Source organism: Musca autumnalis, unplaced genomic scaffold (genome assembly GCF_047663935.1).
Source record: "Musca autumnalis isolate F117 unplaced genomic scaffold, ASM4766393v1 scaffold_4, whole genome shotgun sequence".
NCBI lineage: Eukaryota > Metazoa > Arthropoda > Insecta > Diptera > Muscidae > Musca > Musca autumnalis.
Genome location: NW_027411977.1, coordinates 122816305 through 122842741, shown reverse-complemented (window position 1 = coordinate 122842741; position 26437 = coordinate 122816305). Strand labels below are relative to the sequence as shown.

Below are 26437 nucleotides of genomic sequence, written 5' to 3'. Positions count from 1 at the left end.
TATTCCAATGCAAAAATGCCAACTAGTTATGGTTCGCAAATGCGTTTGTCTGTCTTCCAACATTGTGTTTTTTTTCTCATTCCAACAAGTGTCTGTTTTGTTGCAATTGCTGCTTTGAACAAAAAAAGAAAAAAAAACGGACAAAAATTATTTTGCAAACGGACGGAAGTTTAAAACTGTAACAGTATAACAATTGTTCAATCACCAGGCTAGAAATACACTGTGAAAAAAACACACAAAATGGGGTCTAATTAATTGTGAAGCAAAAAAAGTCACAATAGTTGAAAATTGTTTTCAAAATGTTCAGCATTCTTCAAAGCGATCGAAGTCTTTCTTCACCAAAATTCTAACCATCCGGCCTCAACTCAATTGGTACCGTTATATCGGATCGATTTGCCCTTAATGGACAAGGGAAGACTTCTTTTGTATCAATGAGGAGGTCCTATTTTAATCGCAGAATCCGAACTGCGTTGCAAACGACATCATTTAAAGAGAGGTTTTGCATGGCAGAAAATATCCAGAAATGTAAGCTAATAATACTTTCCACCATAGAAAAATGATTGAGCTTATCTAGCCTCGGAATGCAGTGTACAAGGCGAGTACGCTGACCGGGTCTACTTATACCAAAAATCGGAAATAGCGTGGCAACCTCTGCCGAATTTCAAAAAATAGAAAATATTTTAATAGAATCAGTGGTGCGACTATCAAACTAATTAACGACATATTACACGACAAAGTTCATATTTTTAAGCGTCCAAATCTTCTTCTATTACCGAATATTTTCGGACTGAAATAAGGTTGTCGCTAGTACTTAATTTTTTATTCAAAATTTTGCATTTTAATTGTTGCCAATTTGTAACTGGTAAGCAATGAAGGAATTACAGACCCCATATTGAATACTATCTTCTCCTTCTTTATTTGCGGATCCGATATTCGAATGTAAAGCGATCATACTACACATATGTGTTTGAAACCGTTCCGGGCCCTATCGGCTAGGTTCTCATTTATGGAAATAAATAAATAAAAAAATTATATGCATATATTCGTTTTTCAATTACCACTTTGTCCTGTTATTTCTTTGAGTGTAATATTATTACAAACTATTGTTGATCTTTGCCACCTCCTCTGCCACCAACCACAAATGTACATTATCTTTACCACCTTATTGCTCCCATTTCGCTGTTGCAGTTGCTGGTCGGTCATACGTTATCTTGACCAATATACGATCAAGCGGCGAGCATCGCCACAGTGGCAAAATAACATTTCCATTGTATGTGTGTGTTTGTCTGACTGTCTAAAAGGTGTACAATTGAAAAAATAATTACATTTGACTAAGAAATGATTATGGGCACAAATTGTAACAGAAATGTAAGTATGTATGTAAGTATGATCAAAAGGAGCAACACAGAAAAAGAAGTTATGTGTTTGCCACAGCGGTTACAACAATAACAGCAGCAGCAACAACAACAACAACAGCAAACATGAATGTGTTACATGATTATAGTAAACAGTACAACAAGTGTTTCCTTCTGTTGGTCCCCATCATTGCTTATGGTCATTGTGTATAACAATGACAACAACAACAACAACAAAAAAGGCGACGACCATTGCCATATTGGTTGGTTTTAAAATGTACATTTAAATAATTACCAAGGTTTACATTTGGGTCTTGAGATGGTGTATTTTTAAATATAGGGGTGCTATGAGTTGGAAACATTGCCCAAACATGAATAGCTTCCTTTCGACTTAGGATTAGGAGTTTGACAATAATGTTTCTCCGAAAAATCTATAAAATTTTATAACATGGAGTGAGTGACGAATAAATGAGTTACAAATTATTTTCTGCTGTTTAAAATGACCGCCTCGCACACGCCTTGTTATGACAACATTACTTTTTTCTTTAATTTGTTTATTTGTAGAAAAGTGGACCAAATATTCAATAAGCATTTCGTATTCGACAGTGAGGTGTAAGATTCATCCCATCCCACCAGTCCGTTTGATCGAATTCCATGTAATTGATCTGTTAAGTTCACAAGAGAGGTAGATGGTTCATTTTATAGAACGTATAGTTCAGTTTAGTTCACTGAACTACAAACATTGAATGAACGATAATTAGTTCAAATTTAATTAACGATGTTTTTCATTAGTGTGAAGAAGGAATTGAAGATCTGCGGTTTTATATCCATTGATAAACTGGAAATTCACCAAATTGTCCCAAATTAAACTATGAACGAGGCTAATGAAGAAGTTCCGTTAATGAGTATTCCTATATGACACTTGTTTGGTTTGTCAGGATTTCTCCGATTATTGTAAGCTCAAAGTAGGTTCAGTAGTAGTAGTAGTTTTGCTACTAGAAAGCTTGTTCGCTCTACCGAATGAGACAATGTAGAGTGACTTCATAAGGCATTCGACTTCATAAGGCTGATATATGGATGCCCTACATACATCCTCGGAGCGACTTTTTTAAATTAACTGATATAACACTTATTATTTTTACATCAATGGCATTTTGAACTTAACTTTACTTTTAGATGCGACCTTTCTTAGGTGATCTCAAAATTTGCGCAGCTGTTTCCATCTCAGCCAGTGCCGACAAAACTCATTTTGTCATGCTGTACTACTTTACAGTTCAGAGAACTGCATGAATGACCAAAAACTTGCACACGACTCGAGTCTTTTTGTTTACATCATTCGCATATGCAACGAATTGCTACCTAGTCTTAAGGAAAACTTAAAAAATAATTTTTTCTATATGTGTTTGCCTAGTACAGCGAGTATATGAATAGGGAATGTTTTGATTGTTTTTAGTGCTTATGACATAAATTTTCTGCATATGTATTCGCATCATTTGCATATGCGAATCCCATAACTTATAAATATAAGTAAAAAATACTATTCAGTGCGGAAAAACCAGTGGATGTTTTGAGTGTTGAGTATTGCTTTGGTAAGTTAGAGCGCAACTAGTAGCGAAAAAAACCCATGACGTTTGGGAATGTGGGAATATGCAATAATAAAGAATTTGTTCTTACAGATCTTTGATACTGTTGGGTTGCTAACAACTTAATAACAATAGAACTTAGGTAAACAGAATGAAACGTCCGATATTTGTTACGGTAAACATTTTATATAAAAAAAATCTGAAAGAATCAAGTCTTAAATTTCGAATACGCAGAATTTCATTTGTAGTCCCCGATAAATAAATCCTCTAAAATAAATGTTTTTAAATGTGTTAAAATATCGTCGATTCTTCTTTAGACGTTAAATATATGCTTTGAGTTTTCTAGAAATTTTTAAAAATCCTACAGTCATCTTTTTATGTCCAGATGATCTTAAAAATATCTAAGAGAACTTTTGGAAAAAACCACGAGTCCTATTTGGATGTTCTAGAAAATTCTTTAAAACTTCCACGAAAATTCTTTAAAAATTCCACGAAAATTATTTAAAAATTCCGCGAGTCCTATTTAGATGTTTTAGAAAATTCTTTAGAACTTCCATGAAAATTCCTTAAATATTCCAAATGCCTATTTGGACGTTCTAGAAAATAACTTAAAAATTCAAAAAAAACATTCTTTAAAAATTCCACGAGTCCTATATTAATGTTCTAGAAAATTCCTTAAAAATTCCACGAGTCCTTTTGTGCGTTTTAAAAATTCTTTTAAAATTCCCAGAGTCCTTTTGAGTGTTTAAAAAATTCTTTAAAAAATCGACGAGTCCTATTCGGATGTTCCAGAGAATTCCATAAAACTTCCACGAGTCCTCTTGAGTGTTTTAAATTTTTTTCAAAAATTCTACGAGTCCTTTTGAGTATTTTAAAAATTCTCTATAAATTCCACGAGTCCTTGTGAGTGTTTTACAAATTCTTTAAAAATTCCACGAGTCCTTTTTAGTGTTTTAAAAACTCCACGAGTCCTCTTGAGTATTTTAAAAATTCGTTAACAATTCCACGAGTAGTTTTGAGTATTTTAAAAATTCTTTAAAAATTCCACGAGCCCTCTTTGAATGTTTTAAAAATTCTTTAAAAATCCCACGAGTTCACTATGGATATTCTAGAAAATTCTTTAAAACTCTACGAGTCTTCTTTGGATGTTCTAGAAAATTCTTTAAAAACTCGACGAGTCTTCTTTGGATTTCCTAGAAATTTTGTTAAAATATCCACGAGTTTTCCATGTATGTTCTAGAAAATTCTTTAAAAACTCCACAAATACTCTTTGAATGCTCTAGAAAGTTCTTTAAAAAATTCACGAGGCCGTCCTCTGTGGATGTTCTATAAAATTCTTTAAAAAAAAGGTGGTCTCTTTGGATTTTTTAGAAAAACTTTAAATAATGTTTTGATGTTTTTGTTTTAAATCCACAAATCCTCTTTGGGTGCTCTAGAAAATTCTTTAAAAAATCCATGAGTCCTCTTAAGGGGTACTAGGAAATTCTCTAAAAAAATCCACGAGTCATTTTTGCATGTTCAAGAAATTCTTAAAAAATCCAAGTGCCATCTTTGAATGTTCAAAAAATTCTTTAAAAAATCCATGAGTTCTCTTTGGATGTTCTAGAAAATCCTTACAAATCCATGGCTTCTTTTTGCATGTAACCAGCAAAAAAAAAATGGTAGAATCGTGAACCTTCACAAATGCAAGGTAATTCATTTACTGATTACGAAGTTAAGAGTAACGGTGTGATGACAAAAAACAGAGGCGAACGCACAAAAATTCGCTGATCTATTGATGTTGGTGTTCCAATGAACCAAAATATATGAAAATACATATCTGAAAGAAGCTCCTCTTGTTACAACTGGCATTTTGTGCTGAGTTTTCAATACGAAAAAACACATGATTCCACTTTCTTTATTTGAGGTAAAAGCAGGTGAAAATTTTGCAAAATTTCTTAACAAAAATGTAATAATGCTATGGGTACACAAAACATGTGAACAATTACCCAACAAGTTCATATTCAGTTGATTTTTAAGACCCTTTATTTTATCCGTCAAAATTTCACTACACCAACAAAAAGAAACACACACACAACTGTGAACAAAAAAAAGGGGGAGATGCATTGAATTTTTATGAATTACAAAATGCAATTTAGATTAAATGATTTAGATAAATTCTGGCAGTTTTTTTGGCAGTCAAAAATTATAACGAATAAGCGAACAAATGAACGACGGCGACAGTCCAAACAAAGTGCAAGCAGCAGATATTCAGGGTATGATATGCTGTGGCACATACTATATAAAATCCATCCATCCCAGCTAAAAGTGAGGTGCATAATAACGTAAAGAAAAAAGAAAACAACAACTAAATGAAGAAAAAAATGAAGGAATTCAAATAAACTTGTTTTACAACGAAATGAAAAATTAGCAATGAAGAAAATTGTATACAGCTTGTAAAGAATTTCAGGCACTTTCTGAGGGAGACAGCCGGCTGAAACACAACTAATTGTGGCCAGCTCTGATTTGTTGTTGGCGGCGTTGGCGGCCACTGGTTGTTTGCTTGGCTTTTTCTACATCATTGGTCTTGGCCGATTGTTATCGTGATAAGACAAAAAATAACGTTATTTTTGGCTATATGTTTTATAGCCCAGAAAAATCAGGCCAATTTATGTAGCATTTATTAGTTTTGTAAATTTGTGTTTTACAACAATTTTGTTGTAGGTGCCCACCAAAGCAACAACTTGCCAACATTCAACGAAGGAACAATTTTCAATACTTTTCATTCTTGTCAGCCAGCATTTGCTTGCTTGTTTTTTTTTTTTTTTTTTTTTTGGTAAGGGGACATTTAACAAATGCAATGTGTAGATGGATGATGGTAATCTTTGTTTTTGAAAGATTTGTTATTTTCTTGATTGAAAACAGCTGCCGGTGTCTTGTGGTTTTGCCAGCCTCACAGAAAAAAAAAAACAAATTTCTAAGCAAATAAAATTCATCTTTATGGCAAATAGTTACCAGGCATCAGTGCCAGAAAAAAAAACAAAATTATTAAATTATTTGACTTTTGTTGGTTTTAAGGCATTGTGACCACCAAATATTATAAAAGTGTGTACGTGTTGGTAATGGTGCCGGTGTACAGGTAATAGTGTCAATGTTGCAACAATTATTTGCGGTTGATTGGTTTGAAAGGTAGTAAAATTTAAGAAAAAAAACGATCACTAAGAAAATATTTTCTCATGGATCAGCAATATTAACATTGCTTACCATACAAAATAATCGAGAGAGAGGGAGAGAGATACCAATAAAGGATGTGGTTATAAACCACAAACGTCGCCATAAAAAACCAGAATATGTTGAAGATTTGAATAAAAACCCCCAACGCCACTTTAGCCACCAAAGACATTGGTCTCTAAAACTATGAAATCTGCAACTCAACAACATAACTTTTTGTTGGTCTCGGGGCCTGGTGGACGGACCACCACATGATATCCTGTTGTGTTGTTATTTGGTTTCTTCTTCTTCCTCTTCTGAAGCTTGACATGCACGTTTACTTAGCACACCCGCATTTATTTAACACCATAATGTGGGAACAAGCCAAAAGACATATACGGTGTTCAGAGGGGGAAGGGTAGGGTGAGTGTTGGTCTTATAACAAAACAACAGAGTCTGTAAATCCACAAAAATTTACACGATGGTGTAAATTACATTGCCAAACAATATGGCATGATGATTTGCACATGTGCAATGTATTTATAAAGAGAAAGGTTAACACGCACGGACGCACGCACTTGTTGTAGGCTGGCAAGCAAATCGACAGTGCTAAATATTTAGATAGTTAAAATTAGCTCTGTTAAGTTATTCTGTATTTGCGTTTTTTTATTATTATTATTGATAAAATACAAATGTGTTATTTTTAAAGTTAAATGGTGGAAGTAGAGTCTTAACAAAATGTACTGGACAGTGATGAAATGGGCCTTCAAGAAAATTACACCAGCATAAAAATCTTGAATGTTGCCAAATGTTTATAATACAATAATTGAGGCAGCGTGGTGCTACATATTAACATCATTAGGTTCCAAGATCAAATTGATTTGTTTTTTGTCAATAATTTGGCTCTCTCCCTTTCCACATCATAACTATGGCCCACATCATAATGTCTTTGAGCTTACACTTACACACCTCTCAAAGCCATTATAACTGATCAAAACCTTTTAAAAACTAATTTAAGCCAAGAAATTGAGCCCAAGAAAAACGCTTTTTAAAATTGATTAAAATAAAATAATCGTAAATGATATCTACCATCATACAACACCTGAACAACATCTTAGATAATGGAAACCCGCTGAAATTTAATACCATGATTGCTGCTTGCCGCTTCCAATGGCTACATCAAAAAGAAGCCAAGATCAAAAGACAGAAACTCCAAAAGAAAAAAAAATACAGCACACTTATTATGCCTTTTAGACATTTTTTAGACAAGTTGGCGATATATGTTTAACGGTTATCTTTTTAATGGCAAAATACAAAGAATTCTGTATAAATTTCAAAAGAAACTACAAATATATTTGTATGTTGTTTTTGTTATGAAATATGATACTAGTGTGAGATAAAAGTGTATAAACAAAATATATAATTTATTTAATTAATATATTTATAATAGTATTTTCATTTTTGTTCGTTACCCCCACACCTTAGCAAAAAACGTATGTTGGTATTTCAAAACTCATTTGAATACTATTTAGCTTGAAGGCATATCTAAAATATTTTTGATATCAAGTGCTTTGAAAAACAATACACTTAAGATTACAATAAAACGATAATCAAGTGTGAATTTTAACAACTAAGTTATGATCGGAGCTTTGGAAGCTTGTGTTCAGTACTATTTCCGATAGGCCTTTGATTGATTTCAATATCCAGCAATGTTCAATTGGGGTGTCATAAAATCATTAACAGGACAATAATCGATGATAATTAATACAAAATTCACGCTATAGAATAAATATCTTTGCAAAATCGGTGGGTACGGATATGGAAGGTGTTTCTATATTCAAAAGTCTTAAAATCGTAGTCGACTTGTGTCTGGGGGGATAGAATAAATATCGCTATAGAATAAATATCTTTGCAAAATCGGTGGGTATTTTATCCCAGTGTTTAGCTTAGGGATAGGTGAATATTTTATCCCAGTGTTTAGCTTAGGGATAGGTCACTCGAATTTCTACTAATCGATTAATCGACTTCCTGTAGTGAAAAGTCTAAAAATCGTAGTCGATTTTTATCGGGAGGGAAAATTGCATCATCGATTATCGTGAGATCGATTTTCGAGTTTGCCCATAGATTGTTGACTTGGAGGTTTTACGGTTTGGCGGCTTTAAAGTTTCAAAAGAAAACTCGGAAATCGACGAATAATCGATTATAAACGATTTACTGCGATTATGAACAACTCGAAAGCCGAGTTTTAGGACAACTGAAATTATCGCCTGACCAAAAAATAGCATATTTGGTTTTAGATCAAAGTCGAAAAGTTAAAAAATCGATTATTGCTTTCCATTACCTATCCCTAGCTTAGGTAGGAGCATAATCTTCTAGCGAATATTGGGAAATTAAGTGAGCCTAACAACCCATTACAAAAAGAAATCGACCACCTTTGAAATCATCATCTATTTCAAAAGGCACTCATATTCAAAGAATGGTATGTTATACTCTCTCCTCTCTTTTTCCCTCTCTCCAATAGCAGAACCTAAATTTAGATGAAGATGCCCCGCCCTTTCTAGATCTAGAGATCTAGTGAGTCCAACAACACATTACAAAGTAATGTAAACAAACCATACTTAAAAATCATGATCATATCAAAGAGCATTCATGCTCACAAATTTGTGGGAGTCTCTATTAAAAAAAAAAACTGAAGTGAAATAAGGATCTTCTAGCGAAATTTGGGGATCTAATGATCCTCATAAGGCATTTAAATTAAAAAAAAATAATTTAAACAGGCCACTTTTAAAAAATAACAAATAAAAATAAAAAAAATAAAAATTTGCTGTTTTTTTTTTAAGTTTTCTTTTGACAACCAAAATGCCCAGGAGTGCCTAAATACATATTTACATCTAATTGAGTCCGCTATAACTTTCAAATTTCATAAATCTGTAGGTATTTTTATATGGGAGTTTTTAGGTAATTTTTGATGGAGAAGTTTTGTGACTTTTCGGAACCTTAAATGGATAAAAAAAGCACTAATAGCTTCAAAATCTTGAGGTACCGTTATATGGGGTCTATACCAAAATATGCACCTATGTTGACAATATTTGGTGGAAAAGATTTGTGACCTTTGATAACCTCAAATATCAAATTACAGGTAGTTCCGTCGAAAAATGTAGCTAATATCTTTAAAATACCTCAAATCGGGAGGTATCGTTATATGGGCCCTTTTACCAAAATATGCACCTATGTTGAAAATTTTTGGTGGAGAAGTTTTGTGACCCTTGGGAACCTCAAATGTCAAATTACAGATAGTTCCGTATAAATTTACCTAAATTCGGGACCTACCATTATGCTGGAGCCATACCAAAATATGCACCTATGTTTACAATCGTTGAGGAGATATTTTGTGACCCCTGTGAACCTCAAATGTCAAATTGCATGTAGGTAATATTTTCAAAATACCTTAAATCGGGAGGTATCGTTATATGGAGCCTTTACAAAAATATTTCGAAAACTTTTTGGTAGAGATGTTTGGGACTGGGAAAATCAAATGTAAAATTAGAAGTAGTTTGGTCAACAATTTAGTAAAAATCCTCAAAATACGAAAAAATCCGGACCTATTTTGAAAATTTCTGGTGGAGAAGTTTTCTGACAATTCGGAACCTCAAATGTCAGCTAATATCCTCAAAATACCAAAAAAAAGCAAAAGATGAATACGGTTAAAGCCTTTGTATTTTAATTCGTACGAAAACGTTAAGACGAGTTCTCCTCTTCTTCACCCCATCCTCCCAACTCCATCTTTCTTCCTGCCAAACAAAAGACCTCTCTCTTTTCCTCACTTTTTCTCCTCTCTTTCTGTTCACCCCAAATCTACATCAGAGATTTCAACACATCACCACAAAAAATTATATTAGACCACACTTACTTGTAAATTGTTTCACATAACAACCCTATTATCCGTATAATAGGATCTCCTACTCCATGCTCCAAGACTTCATTTGTTCTCTTCTCCTTTCCATTACTTTAGCATTTCTCAAATACTCAATTATAAAACCTAAACCATATTTCAGTGTCATCAACATTCTGTGCATAACTCAAAACACCCAATAGGGCATGGAAGTATCGTTGTCTCAAAAGAAGTAGAAACACAAGAATAATCTGAAATTTCAAATATTTCAATTATTTATTTTTTCCATAAAGGCTTTGTTTGACTTTTCCTTTTCCTTCCAAATAAAATCTGCAAAGCCATAATATTATTGACAAACAACTTAACAGAACAACTAACAGACAGTTCTTTTCGTACTATACATACGCCCAAACGGCCACAATTTTTCCACTCCAAGTTGCCTGCCTGCCCGGTAGTGTGGAGTAAGTATCCAGCTACTATACTTTGTTCAACCATATATAGAGCCCTATAAACGCTTCATAAATCATGAATTGTCATTGTGAGACATCAAAACCGAACGGTCTAAAAATGGTGATAGATGATCATGGTGTTGTGCGGCGATGGTGGTGATGGTGTGCTTCTAGGTTCACTAGGTACCCTCTCAATTCGAACAACCCATAACTTTGGTCACTTTGAACTGTAAAATCAAACAAATTGTCCAAGAAATCGTGTTGCAGCTAACCAAATAAAGCAACAAATTTACACACTTATGAATTATAATAGGAAAAAAATTGTGCAACACCTAAGATCTGTAACATGGATTCATAAATTGCAATACGCCAGTTATGTACATTTTTATGCATGTATGTATATGGAGTGACTACTGAAAGATTGACATACAAAATTAAAATTTAATAAAAATTTAACAAATTATAATGATATTTTATCTAGAATAAAATAACACCATAAACAACTGACAACACCAACAACACTATTGGCAGTATATTCGTGTTGTTGATGTTATTGTCGTTAACAATTTTTACCTTATATGATGGCAGAAAACGAGCTTATTGCAATGCCTTCAATGCCGCTGTGACACAACAGCAGCAGCACGCATTAATCAGGTATGAGGTACACACGTCTACTTACACCTTCACCTTTAGAATCTACTTAAAACGCATAACGCATTTTTAATTTGAAATACTTCATGCAACACACAGTGAGATACACACACTAATACACGCACACTCACTCCCACCGAAAAGGCAAGAACAGCTAGTCAGTCGTCTGATGCTAAGGTATGCATCTATCTAAGTTTGATTGAGCAAGCAAGCATACCGGGAGATGATGTGTGGGAAAGATACCCAAACATTATTAGATGAAAAACTTTTATTTTCAAAATTTGTTTCAATTTAGCACCGATGAATAAAGGTCTCTATCTAATATATAAAAGGCAATGTGTGTATGTTAGTATGTTTGTTTGTTTGTATGTTTGTATGTTCCGAATAGACTCAAAAACGGCTGAATAGATTTTCTTGAAAATTTCAGATAATGTACTGGGAACACCGGTGGTGAAAATAGGCTATATATTTTTTTGAATGGTCGTCGCGGAAGTGAAATATCGCGGTCATCCCAAATTATTCAAAAATGTATTATTTCAGATAATATACCTAATTTTAGTAAGCGTGACTACAAAACCGCTAAAACACTGGCTTCAATATGTGGGATAACGCGGTCAACGCCATATTTTGGAATACAGTAAAATCCCGATGACTTGAGATGTCACTATATAGAAATTCTGAAAAATCGATTGGGAAATCTTATGAAATTTTGTATGTGGAGTTTTTAGGTCTGAGACTAGGTCGTAATCTATTTTTTTATCCCGCTAAGTGTAGTGACCGGTGGTCCTCCCCACAATTTTTTTAAGAAAACCGCGAAATTTAATATACGTTTTAATATATTGTTTACAAATTGTTTGCAATGCTATGGTAATTACAGTCTTGACCCTGAATGGTCGTCGCGGAAGTGAAAATCGCGGTCATCCCAAAATTTTCAAAAATGTATTATTTCAATTAATTAGAACTGTCGTAAGCTGTTTTTAAAGTGACCGGTGGTTCTCCCCCACAATGTTTTTAAGAAAATCTGAAATCTTTTGAACGTATTGTTTACAGATTGTTTTCCGTGAATGATCGCGGTCATCACAAAGTTTTCAAAAATGTATTATTTCAATTAATATACATAATTTTAGTAAGCGTGACACAAAAATGATATAAACACTAGCTTGAACAAGTGGGATAGCGCGGTCGTGAGCTATTTTAATACGGCTAAGTGTAGTGACCGGAGGTTCTCCTTCAAAAAATTTTTTTTTTTTTTAAATCTGAAGTCCATGATATTTTTGAACGTATTGTTTACAGATTGTTTGCAATACTACTGTAATTACTGTCTTGACCCTGAATGGTCTTCGCGGAAGTGAAATATCGCGAAAAGTGAAATATCGCGGTCATCACAAAATTTGCAAACATTTATAATTTCAGATAATATACATAATTTTGTAAGCATGCCTAAAAAACGCTATAAACGCTGAACACTAAACAATAAGTGGGACAGCGCGATCAACTCCACATTTTGGAATACAGTAAAATCCGCATAACTTGAGATGTCACAAGATCGAAATTCCAGAAAGATCCATTGGAAATCAGAAAAAGTTATTGATATACAATACAATATCATCATTGGAATCAGAATACCGCGATCGTGTTCGATTTTTGAAAATATTATAATTACGGATAAAATCTCAAAATGTGGGAAGTGAAACTTCATTAGCATTGATTTCAGTCCTTGGAATAGCTAGGTAAAGATACATTTTTTAAATACAGCAAAATCTCGATAGTAACAACTACAATAAGTCGATAATAACAACTACATATCCCGAAGGAACATACATTTCGCTGAGGGGTATTTTACCACTATTGCACATAGAGCGCGAAGAAAAAAAGCGTTACGTTCGATCGGCCTGAATGAGGTTAAATCCACCAAAAATAGCGAAAATCAGGCGCCACCGTTCTATGGGAGCTATATCAAAACGAGGACGTATACTGAACAGTGGCTATATCTCTGAACTATAGAAAATCGGGAGGTACTGTTTTATGGGAGCTATATCAAAACGTGAACATATAACTGTTACATACCGAGCGCAAATAAAAAGGCGTGTCTTTCGGTCGATACGAATATTTATGCTATCCTCTTTAAAATATATTAAAACCAGATTTAAGCCATTTCGGTGTGATAATGATGTTAAATACTCAAAAATAGCGAAAATCAGCCGGTACCGTTCTATGGGAGCTTTATCAAAACGTGGACCTATACCAACAATTCTTTGCAGTAATAATTACGACCCCAATACTGGATAGATAACTAAAGTTTACAAGGAGAACCCAAACAACGGGCCAGCAACTAATAAATAAAAGGCAATGTGTGTATGTTAGTATGTTTGTTTGTTTGTATGTTCCGAATAGACTCAAAAACGGCTGAATAGATTTTCTTGAAAATTTCAGATAATGTACTGGGAACACCGGTGGTGAAAATAGGCTATATATTTTTTTGAATGGTCGTCGCGGAAGTGAAATATCGCGGTCATCCCAAATTATTCAAAAATGTATTATTTCAGATAATATACCTAATTTTAGTAAGCGTGATTACAAAACCGCTAAAACACTGGCTTCAATATGAGGGATAACGCGGTCAACGCCATATTTTGGAATACAGTAAAATCCCGATGACTTGAGATGTCACTATATTGAAATTCCGAAAAATCGATTGGGAAATCTTATGAAATTTTGTATGTGGAGTTTTTAGGTCTGAGAATAGGTCGTAATCTATTTTTTTATCCCGCTAAGTGTAGTGACCGGTGGTCCTCCCCACAATTTTTTTAAGAAAACCGCGAAATTCAAGATACGTTTTAATATATTGTTTACAAATTGTTTGCAATGCTATGGTAATTACAGTCTTGACCCTGAATGGTCGTCGCGGAAGTGAAAATCGCGGTTATCCCAAAATATTCAAAAATGTAGTATTTCAATTAATTAGAACTGTCGTAAGCTGTTTTTATACAATGTTTTTAAGAAAATCTGAAATCTTTGATATTTTTGAACGTACAGATTGTTTTCCCTGAATGATCGCGGTCATCACAAAGTTTTGAAAAATGTATTATTTCAATTAATATACATAATTTTAGTAAGCGTGACACAAAAATGATATAAACACTAGCTTGAACAAGTGGGATAGCGCGATCGTGAGCTATTTTAATACGGCTAAGTGTAGTGACCGGAGGTGCTCCTTCAATTTTTTTTTTTTTTAAATCTGAAGTCCATGATATTTTTGAACGTATTGTTTACAGATTGTTTGCAATACTACTGTAATTACTGCCTTGACCCTGAATGGTCTTCGCGGAAGTGAAATATCGCGAAAAGTGAAATATCGCGGTCATCACAAAATTTGCAAACATTTATTATTTCAGATAATATACATAATTTTGTAAGCGTGCCTAAAAAACGCTATAAACGCTGAACACTAAACAATAAGTGGGACAGCGCGATCAACTCCACATTTTGGAATACAGTAAAATCCGGATAACTTGAGATGTCACAAGATCGAAATTCCAGAAAGATCCATTGGAAATCAGACAATGTTCTTGATATACAAATATTATAATTACGGATAAAATCTCAAAATGTGGGAAGTGAAACTTCATGAGCATTGATTTCAGTCCTTGGAATGGCTAGGTAAAGATACATTTTTTAAATACAGCAAAATCTCGATAATAACAACTACAATTTATAGAAGTAATTTTTTTTGAATTATGTTAATGTTGCCATACATATCCCGAAGGAACATACATTTCGCTGAGGGGTATTTTACCACTATTGCATATAGAGCGCGAAGAAAAAAGGCGTTACGTTCGATCGGGCTGAATGAGCTTAAATCCACCAAAAATAGCGAAAATCAGGCGCCAACGTTCTATGGGAGCTATATCAAAACGAGGACGTATACTGAACAGTGGCTATATCTCTGAACTATCGAAAATCGGGAGGTACTGTTTTATGGGAGCTATATCAAAACGTGAACCTATTACTGTTACATACCGAGCGCAAATAAAAAGGCGTGTCTTTCGGTCGATACGAATATTTATGCTCTCCTCTTTAAAATATATTAAAACCAGATTTCAGCCATTTCGGTGTGATAATGATGTTAAATCCTCAAAAATAGCGAAAATCAGCCGCTACCGTTCTATGGGAGCTATATCAAAACTTGGACCTGTACCAACAATTCTTTGCAGTAATAATTACGACCCCAACCGAGACCAACAATCCAATATATAGCAATGTTAATTGACGTGCACCGACCATTATATGTGGGTCACAAAGTGCTTTAAACTGTATTTATGGTGAAGGGTATAATAAAAGAGATTTTATATCTTAAATTTGGGGGATACCATTATATGGAATTTATGTCAAAACATTGATTTATATTATGAAGTTTCTAGAGGGATGCCTAATTATGGGTGTATCAATACTGGATAGATAACTAAAGTTTACACGGAGAACCCAAACAACGGGCCAGCAACGCGGACCGGGTCAGCTAGTTGGTAATAAATGAACGAAATTCTTGTAATTTAATTCAGAATTTTGACATTTACAAAACAAAAATTTAGAAACAATGAAGCTGAATATAATTTTCTATGAATAAATTGCAATTCAGGTTAGCTAAATTTAATTTTTTGTCTGTAAATTGCAATTCAACTTAGCTGAATTTAAGTTTTCATGAATAAATTGCAACTCTGTGGAGCTAAAAATTATTTCACATGCGGAAATTGTTATTTAGCTCAGCTGAATGTAATTTCCAATAGGTAAATGCAATTCAGCTTAGCTGAATATACTATTTTGTGCATAAATTGCGATTTTATTGAGCTGAATAACATTTCCTAAGGAAGAATTGCAGCTCAACTGAGCTAAATAATGCCCCATGAATATATTGCTATTCAGCTTAGCTGAATTAGATTTTTTGTGGATAAATTGCAATTATGTTGATCCGAATTTAAAAAAATATATATAATTCAGCAGAGCTAAATATTATTTTATATGGTTAAATTACAACACACCTATGCTTAATCTTATATTTTAAGGAAAAATTGGAAGTCAGATTAGTTGAATATAATTTCCTGTAGATAAATTGCAATTCAGCTTAGCTGAATTTGAGTGTTTGTGGATAAATTGCAATTCTGTTGAGCTGTATATTATTCCCAATTAAAATATAATTCATCTGAGCTGAATATAATTTCCTATGATAAAATTCGAATTCAATTTAGCTGAATATTGTTTTCTATTGATAAATTGAAAATATAATTTTCTGTTCTTACATTGCCATTTAGCTTAGTTGAATTTTACTTTTTGACGATAAATCGCAATTCTGTTGAGCTGAACATTATTTCCTATAGAAAAGTTACACCTCAGTTGAGTTGAATATAAATTCTTATGGATAAATTTTAATTCAACTTAGCTGAATTTGAGTGTTTGTGGATAATTGCAATTCTGTTGAGCTGAATATTATTTTCAATGACAAAATACAATTCATCTGTGCTGAATTTTATTTTCAATGGAAAAATACAATTCAACTGAACTGAATAATGTCTCATGAATAAATTGCAATTCAGCTTAGCTGAATTAGATTTTTTGTGGATAAACTGCAATTATGTTGAGCCTAATTTTGGAAAATTATAATTCAACAGAGCTGACTTATTTACTTTATATAGTTAAATTGCAACACACCTATGCTGAATCTTATATTGTAGGGATAATTTGGAAGTCAGAATATAATTTCCTAAATTCCAATTCAGCTTAACTGAATTTAATTGTTTGTGCATAAATTGCAATTCTGTTGAGCTGAATATTATTCCCAATGAAAATATAATTCATCTGAGCTGAATATAATTTCCTATGATAAAATTCGAATTCAATTTAGATGAATATTGTTTTCTATTGATAAATTGAAAATATAATTTTCTGTTCTTACATTGCCATTTAGCTTAGTTGAATTTTACTTTTTGACGATAAATTGCAATTCTGTTGAGCTGAACATTATTTCCTATGGAAAAATTATAACTCAGTTGAGTTGAATATATTTTTCTATGGACAAATTCTAATTCAGCTTAGCTGAATTTGAGTTCAGTTCTGTTGAGCTGAATATTATTTCCAATAAAAAAATAAAATTCAGCTGAGCTGAATTTTATTTTCAATAGACAAATACAATTCAGCTTAGCTGAATTTGATTATTTGTAGACAAATTGTAATTCTGTTTAACTGAATATTATTTCCTATGGATAAATTGCAGTTCCGCTCAGATGAATATAATTTTCTGTCCTTAAGTTTCAATTCAGCTTAGCTGAATATTACTTTTTGACGATAAATTGCAATTTTGTTGAGCTGAATATTATTTCCAATGGAAAAATAACAATTCAGCCGAGCTGAATATAAATTTGCTTGAGCAAATTGCAAATGTTTCCTGGCGATAAATTGCAATTCAGCAAAGCTGAACATGAACATATTAAACATTTTCCAAATTTAATATTTATTTTTAATCATAAAAAATATTTGCCTTAGTTTCCTTCCCCAACTTTTTGGTTTGTTTGCTTGTTGCAAATCTCCTCTAAAAATCAACAAGAACAACAACAATTGCGATACAAAACAAAATAACGTCAAGATCGATCATATATGCTTGTCTTACCAAGTCAAGTCAATGCGTTCGCAATAAAAAAATCTACGATATTCTGTGTCTTGTATGTGTATGTCGTCTGCCCGTTTGTTCATTTGTACGCCTGTTTGTCTGTCGTCCTAACGTATTTTTTGAATGGTTTATTTACTTAGTTTGTTGTTGTTGGTTGCAAAATGCGTAGATTTTGTTTTGTTTTCTTTGGCAAGTTCACATTTGATCATCTAAAGTTTGTTGCTTAAATCTTTTGTCTCGGGCATTCGTATTTGAGAAACGATGCAGTCATATACCGAAATTGTCAAGAGATGATTGCATGGGAGGCGCAGGAGTCTTTATTTTTTTGTTGCTGTTGCCTTTTGCATTTGCGTCAAGTGTATAGTGCTGAGACTACAAATGTTGTTGTTGCTGCTGTGGTTATGGTTGCAACGTTTCCATCTAAAAATGGTAAACAACGACGACCTTCTATTTTAGGCCACTAAGGAATTGCATTAAATGTCTATGTGGTGGATTTAGAAGTGTGTGCTTGTGTGTCTGGCTGAATATTTGTCATATATGTACATATGTATGTATGTATGTAAGAATATATTTTTGTCGTAGACATTGAAGTTTCAAATACAGGTGAATTTTAAAAATTGAATAGAAAAAGTAAAACGTTTGGCCATTGCTTATGTTAGAACAAAAAAAATTGAAATGAAAAGGCCCCAAATGCCATTGAAAAATCACAAACAAAAACGTTGAACGTTTTAGACAGATTGCCACTTTTGTCATAACGAAATTGATTTTGATTTTCTGTTATATGTGCTTGTTTCTTTTTATGCTGCTGTTGTTGCAGTTTTTATTTAGAAATTATAAAAAAAACAACAAAGAAAATTTTAATTGTAATGACTTGGGACAATTCAAAAAAGTATAAAAAATAAAACGCAAAAATTGTCATTAAAAATTTAAAACTTCAAAATGACCATCCAGCAAAAACCTCATTTTAAGGTCAATATAGATACAAATAAATAAAATTAAAAAAAAAATAGATTTTTTTCCACCGATCATCAAATTCTATTTAATGGCTTATTTTATTGCTACACAAATTTTAATATGTATGCAAGCAGACAAATATAGCAACATTTAAACGAATTAGCTCAGCTTTAATGTGCCAATATAAAATTTTTTTTTTATTTCTTTTATTTGCCCGTTGTTTGATAACTTAATTTTTTCAATCTACCAGCCATGGTGTTTTGGTTAATAAACACAATGACAAATTTTTTCTTGGTGGCAAATAACCGTTTTTATATAACTATTGAAAAAGAATGATGATTTTTGATTGTTTCTTAGTTCTTGCTTCTTCCATTCATAATCATGGATTGTGCTGTGAAAGTAAAAAATATAAACTCTGTGCTCTGTTTTTTCCACAATGGTCTAAAACAGCACTAACGTAAAATTGTTAACATTGCAGTTATTAGCAAAAATTCGTGCTCATTTAAGGGAAAAAATTTCGAAATTTATGGCGCCTATTATACACAAAAAAAACTGAACTGAACTGAATAAAAATGAATGAAATACAAAATTTCTTTGTTGCTTTCTTTGAAATAAAATGAAAAAATGGATTAATAATAAAACAAAGAACATTGAAAACTGCAAGCTGTTTATATGATGTTATGATACATTTTTCGGTTTTTGTTTAAGAACGATGGATGAGAAAAGCAAAAAAGAAAAATTGAACTGTGTTAAGCATTGTTATGAATCAACATTGCAAGTTGCCTATATAACAGTTTTTTACGGGTTTTGAGGCCAAATTATAATAAAGAAGAAAATATTTTTGATAAAATACAGAAAGAGATGAATGAAGTTTGAACTTTTGGCTTAAGATTTAAAATAATTTAAGAAAGAAAAAAATGTATAGAGAATATAAAAAATGTGAGGTCAGCATTGAGTACTTTCAATGAATTTCGTTTATTCATTTAGTTGCAAGATTTATGAAATTCAGCTGGGCAAAAAAAGTTAAAGTTTTATAAGAGCCAAGGGCAAATTTTTCTACAGCAACAAGCGGAATATAATTTGCTAAAGAAAAGTACATAATCAACTCTGTTGAAAGTAATTTTCTGCAGAAAAAATCGTTATTCAGCCAAGCCAAATGTATCTTGAATATAATATTCTAAATATATGTATATTAAATTCTACAATTTAGAAAGGTGTTAATTTCGGCCGGGCCTCTCTTTTTATATCCTACATCACGTTTTGTATTGGAATTTAATGGAAATATTATTTTCCTATTTTTTATGAAAGTACAAAAAATATTCTTAAAACTTTCCAGGCCTTCTTGGCAGCCCAAAAAAATATTCTTAAACATTTCCAGGCCTTCTTGGCAGCCCAAAAAAATATTCCTTAAACTCTCCAGCCCTTCTTGGCAGCCCAAAAAAATATTCCTTAAACTCTCCAGGCCTTCTTGGCAGCCCAAAAAAATATTCCTTAAACTCTCCAGGCCTTCTTGGCAGCCCAAAAAATATTCCTAAAACTTTCCAGGCCTTCTTGGGAGCCCAAAAAATATTCTTAAAACTTTCCAGGGCTTTTTGGCAGCCCAAAAAAATATTCTTAAAACTTTCCAGGCCTTCTTGGCAGCCCAAAAAAATATTTTTAAAACTTTCCAGGCCTTCTTGGCATCCCAAAAAAATGTTTTTAAAACTTTCCTGGCCTTCTTAGCAGCCCAAAAAAATATTCTTTAAAATATCCACGCCTTCTTATCAGCCCAAAAAATATTCTTTAAAATATCCACGCCTTCTTGGCAGACTTACAAAACATTCTTTAAAATATCCACGCCTTCTTGACAGGCCTAAAAAATATTCTTTAAAATATCCACGCCTTCTTGGCAGGCCTAAATAATATTCTTTAAAATACCCAAGCCTTCTTGTCAGGCCTAAAAAGAATTCTTAAAAATTTCCAGACCTTCTTCTCATTCTTGGTAGGCCTAAAAAATATTCTTTAAAATATCCACGCCTTCTTGGCGGGCCAGACCTAAAAATATTCTTTAAAATATACAAACCTTCTTGGCAGGCCTAAAAAATATTCTTTAAAATACTCAAGCCTTCTTGGCAGGTCTAAAAAGCATTCTTAAAAATTTCCAGGCCTTCTTCTCATTCTTGGTAGGCCTAAAAAATATTCTTTAAAATATCCACGCCTTCTTGGCAGGCCTAAAAGATATTCTTTAAAAAAGTCATACCTTCTTGGCAGACCTAAAATATTCTTAAAAATATTTCACGCCTTCTTGGCAGGCCCAAAAATATTCTTAAAAATTTTCCAGGCCTTCTTGGCAGGCCTAAAAATATTCCTGGCCTTCTTGGCACGCCAAAAATATTCATAAAAATATTCCAGGCCTCCTTGGCAGGTCTAAAAATGTTCTTAAAAATATTCCAGGCCTTCTTGGCAGGCCTAAAAATATTCTTAAAAATATTCCAGGCCTTCTTGGCAGGCCTAAAAATATTCCACGCCTTCTTGACAGGCATAAAAATATTCTTAAAAATATTCCAGGCCTTCTTGGCAGGCCTAAAAATATTCCACGCCTTCTTGACAGGCCTCAAAATATTCTTAAAAATATTCCACGCTTTCTTGACAGGCCTCAAAATATTCTTAAAAATATTCCACGCCTTCTTTGCAGGCCTAAAAACATTCTTTAAAATATTCCACGCCTTCTTGACAGGCCTAAAAATATTCCACGGCTTGTTGACAGACCTAAAATATCCCTAAAAATATTCCACGCCTTGTTGACAGACCTAAAATATCCCTAAAAATATTCCACGCCTTGTTGACAGACCTAAAAATATTCTTAAAAATATTCCACGCCTTCTTGGCGGGCCTAAACATATTTTTAAAAATATGTCAATCCCAAAAATATTCTTTAAAATATCCACGCCTTCTTGGCAGGCCTAAATAATATTCTTTAAAATACCCAAGCCTTCTTGTCAGGCCTAAAAAGAATTCTTAAAAATTTCCAGACCTTCTTCTCATTCTTGGTAGGCCTAAAAAATATTCTTTAAAATATCCACGCCTTCTTGGCGGGCCAGACCTAAAAATATTCTTTAAAATATACAAACCTTCTTGGCAGGCCTAAAAAATATTCTTTAAAATACTCAAGCCTTCTTGGCAGGTCTAAAAAGCATTCTTAAAAATTTCCAGGCCTTCTTCTCATTCTTGGTAGGCCTAAAAAATATTCTTTAAAATATCCACGCCTTCTTGGCAGGCCTAAAAGATATTCTTTAAAAAAGTCATACCTTCTTGGCAGGCCTAAAATATTCTTAAAAATATTTCACGCCTTCTTGGCAGGCCCAAAAATATTCTTAAAAATTTTCCAGGCCTTCTTGGCAGGCCTAAAAATATTCCTGGCCTTCTTGGCACGCCAAAAATATTCATAAAAATATTCCAGGCCTCCTTGGCAGGTCTAAAAATGTTCTTAAAAATATTCCAGGCCTTCTTGGCAGGCCTAAAAATATTCTTAAAAATATTCCAGGCCTTCTTGGCAGGCCTAAAAATATTCCACGCCTTCTTGACAGGCATAAAAATATTCTTAAAAATATTCCAGGCCTTCTTGGCAGGCCTAAAAATATTCCACGCCTTCTTGACAGGCCTCAAAATATTCTTAAAAATATTCCACGCTTTCTTGACAGGCCTCAAAATATTCTTAAAAATATTCCACGCCTTCTTTGCAGGCCTAAAAACATTCTTTAAAATATTCCACGCCTTCTTGACAGGCCTAAAAATATTCCACGGCTTGTTGACAGACCTAAAATATCCCTAAAAATATTCCACGCCTTGTTGACAGACCTAAAATATCCCTAAAAATATTCCACGCCTTGTTGACAGACCTAAAAATATTCTTAAAAATATTCCACGCCTTCTTGGCGGGCCTAAACATATTTTTAAAAATATGTCAATCCCAAAAATATTCTTTAAAATATCCACGCCGTCTTGGTAGGCCTAAAAATATTCTTTAAAATATGCACGGCTTCTTGGAAGGCCTAAAACAATTCTTTAAAATATCCACGCCTTCTTGGAAGCCTTAAAAATATCCACAATTCTCTGTAGGAATGTTGTGTTCCCATATCGAAGGCTAAATACCAAAATTCTGTCATTCCGATAGGATAATATGGCTAAAACTTTAAAAAACCGAAAATCAGAAGGTACCATTCTATGACGGTTATATAAAAACTTGGATCTGTACTGACAAAATTCTGGAGAAAAGTTTTGTGGCTCCAACGAAGACTAAGTACGAAGGACTAAGTAAGGCTAAAACCCCCAGAATATCAAAAATCTGGAGGTTTTGTTATATGGGGGCTATATCAAAACGTAAACCTCTACCGAAAATTTTCCGGAGAAAAGTTTTGTGGCCCAAAAATAAGACTTAATACTAAATTTCAGCCATTTCGGAGGATTTGGTTCAACACTTTTCAATACACTTTATACTCCGTATAAAACTTACCTTATTATAGTTTCGGTTTTATGTTACACATTTCTAGGGATTTGAAGTTAGCTGCAAGTAAACAAGAGAAAGAATAAAAGTTAAAAATTAATAAAAAAAAATCATTTAAAAAAATAGATAATCTCTTGGGATACACCCTCATATGAAATACCACAATTATTAGTCATGTGGTACATACATACGAACACCTTGAAAACACCTGACAACTCTAAACATATTTTTCAATTTCATATGTAAGCTCTCACGAAAACAGTTAACAGCCGCAAAACAACAATAATAACAACAACAGCAAAAAACGGCAACAGCAGAGACATTTGCTGTAACACCTTTAATGCAGTGGTTGCATGTGTAAAATGACATACGTCATGTTGAGTCTACAAAATGCTTCTTCGTCAACTCAATTCTATGCATAAAAATCCAACAACAACAATAGATTTGTCTGTCTTTCCATTTTGTGGCATATAATAATGATAAGCACAAGCTGCAGATGGTGGAATACTTTGTGGCCAAGAACAACAACTACAACACCCAGCAACTTGTTGCACAGAATTGTTGCCTTCTTTTTTGTGGTCCTCCGTTGGTCAGTAGTATTCATCCCAGCAACTATTTTTTGAAGACTTTTGTGCGTGTATGTGTTTTATGTCCGATGACATGCGCTTTAAGCCTTTTGATGCCGTCACAGTTGCATTCATATAACCCACAAATATACACCAGGCCACTACTACTAGCTTTTGAGTCTTAGCCATAGATTGTCATACTTAAGTTGCCACACAGCTAAAAGCAACAAATGTCTGTCATATGACTTGATGCGATTATATGCACGCACATCGCACAACAAACCGATCAACCAACCAGGCCATACTCTCTTCTTCTTCTGTTGGAGGCCCAACAAAAGTCTCCAAGAAATGCTAACAATAATCATAAAAAAGAAACAAAACAAAAAAAATCCACAAAAGAAAGAAGACGAATCTGCTTATCTACGGTGATCCATCATTGGTCCAAAGAGACAAACAAAAAACAACAGCAGACCAAGACTTGAAGATACGCAACACCATCACCACCAACCACATCACAACGCTATATTTTGCATATTGGCAAAAGTTCTTCTTTTGGTTTCTCTTTTTTTAACACAGCGACTAAAACTACAGAAAAAAGAATTTATAGGCCACAGGTGATTTAAGTTTGGTGTATTACATAGAGATGCGTATAACACATGCATGTGTGTGTTTGTGATTTTTTGGCATCAAATTTTCATGTTTGTGGCCATAACGAAATATGCGGGCGTTAAGAGTAAGAAATATGCTAAAATGTGTCAGAACCTTTTTAAAAGCCATAAAACAACAAGTGTCAACTATGGTTGTGGTTGCTGTTTGATGGTGACGTCCACGGCGACGGCGGCGATGACGATGACGACGAAGATGCCAGGCAAATCAAATTCCACAATATTAGCCACAAAACTTAAAACCAAGGAACCAGAAAAACCAGTGATACATTCGAGAGGTACTGATATTGATTGCGCTCCCACGGTTTCATGTATTTTTGTTTCTTGCTTCACAAAAATAAATACCCAACAAAAAAGACAGGAAACTTTGTGAAAACCACAAAACACCAAGCATAGCCTTGAAGGGTATAAAAAGAGAAATTGAAACCACCCTCTTCATTTTAAGGAAAATCATCAATGACAAGATCTACAAGTTTTTTTCTACCTTTTTTTGTTTCGAAATTAACGCTCCAGGGATTTGTTTGTAAAATCAGATACTTTGTTTAAGCATGTAAATGCATTATTAAGTGGACACTAGGGTGGAGAGAAAAACAAAATAATCACAAAATGTAATTTTTTGTTTATCAAGTCAATGTAATATATATATATATATATATATATATATATTACATTGACTTGATTATATATATATATATATATATATATATATATATATATATATATATATATATATATATATATATATATAAGGGTAAACGTAAAATAATAATAAAATAAAAACAGAAAAATCGTTGTAGGCAAATTTCAAACAGTCAAAAATATTCAGCGTTGTTTAATAAATGTATGTATTAAAAATCTTTACATAAACTAAAATTGCTCACAGGATAATATTATTTGTGATGTCTGTACGAAACATGTAATCTTTAACAGCTGAATAGAGAATTAAAATTCCATTTAGCATAAATAAACTCAACAAAATACTTTTTCCTCTAAAAGCCTGTAACATAAATATTTATTTAGCATAGCCGAATAACGTTTTTTTTTATTACAAAAAATGGTGCAACTCAGCTGAATAAAGTTTACCATAAGAAAAGGTTATATTCAGCTCTATACAATTACATTCAGCTCAGCTGAATAAAATTTTAGTTGAATACAGAGATACAGCAGAGCTGAATACAGTTTTCTGCAGAAAAACTTCAGTTCAGCAGAGCTGAGTACAGTTTGCTGAAGTAATACTTCAATTCTGCAGAGCTGAGTACACTTTTCTGCAGGAAAACTTCAATTCAGCAGAGCTGAGTACAGTTTTCTGCAAGAATACTTTAATTTTGCAAAGCTGAATACAGTTTTCTGCAGGAAAACTTTAACTCAGCAGAGGTGAATAACCTTTTCTACAGGGAATTTTCAATTGAGCAGAGCTGAATAACGTTTTCTACAGAAAAACTTCAATTCAGCTGAGCTGAATAATATTTTCTGCATGAAAACTTTAACTCAGCTGAGCTGAAGAACGTTTTCAACAGGAAAACTTCAACTCAACTGAGCTGAATAACGTTTTCTGCATGAATACTGCAATACAGCTGAATACTGTTCTCTTTGAAAAAGGCTTAGCTGAATACACTCCCTATAAGAAAACCTCAAATGAGTTCTGCTGAAAATCTCTTTCTGCAAGAAAACTTTAATTCAGATTAGAAGAACAACTTTTTCTACAGGAAAATTTAAATTCAGCTGTTATAAAGAACTTTCTCTACAGGAAAACTTCAATTTAGCAAATCTGAATACAGTTTTTTTTTTGCAGGAATACTTCAATTCAGCAAAGCTGAATAAAGTTTTCTTTAAGAAAGGCTGAGTAGAATACATATTCTTAAGAAAATTTCAAATAAGCTTGGCTGAACATATTTTTCTGTCAATTCAGTTGAGCTAAACAACGTTTCCTGCAGACCTGAATATAGTTTTATTTTAATGTTCCTTAGATGAATACACTTTTCTATAAGGAAA

General features: G+C 33.1%; 1 protein-coding gene across 1 annotated transcript in view; it reads right to left on the bottom strand.

Moving 5' to 3' along the window:
- klu (zinc finger protein klumpfuss) overlaps positions 1 to 26437 on the bottom strand; it is a 112729-nt gene that overhangs the window by 19477 nt on the left and 66815 nt on the right. The window contains exon 2 of the mRNA XM_073980398.1: positions 23224 to 23274. The gene's annotated coding sequence lies outside the window, so the exon portion shown is untranslated. The remainder of the gene's footprint in view (positions 1 to 23223; positions 23275 to 26437) is intronic.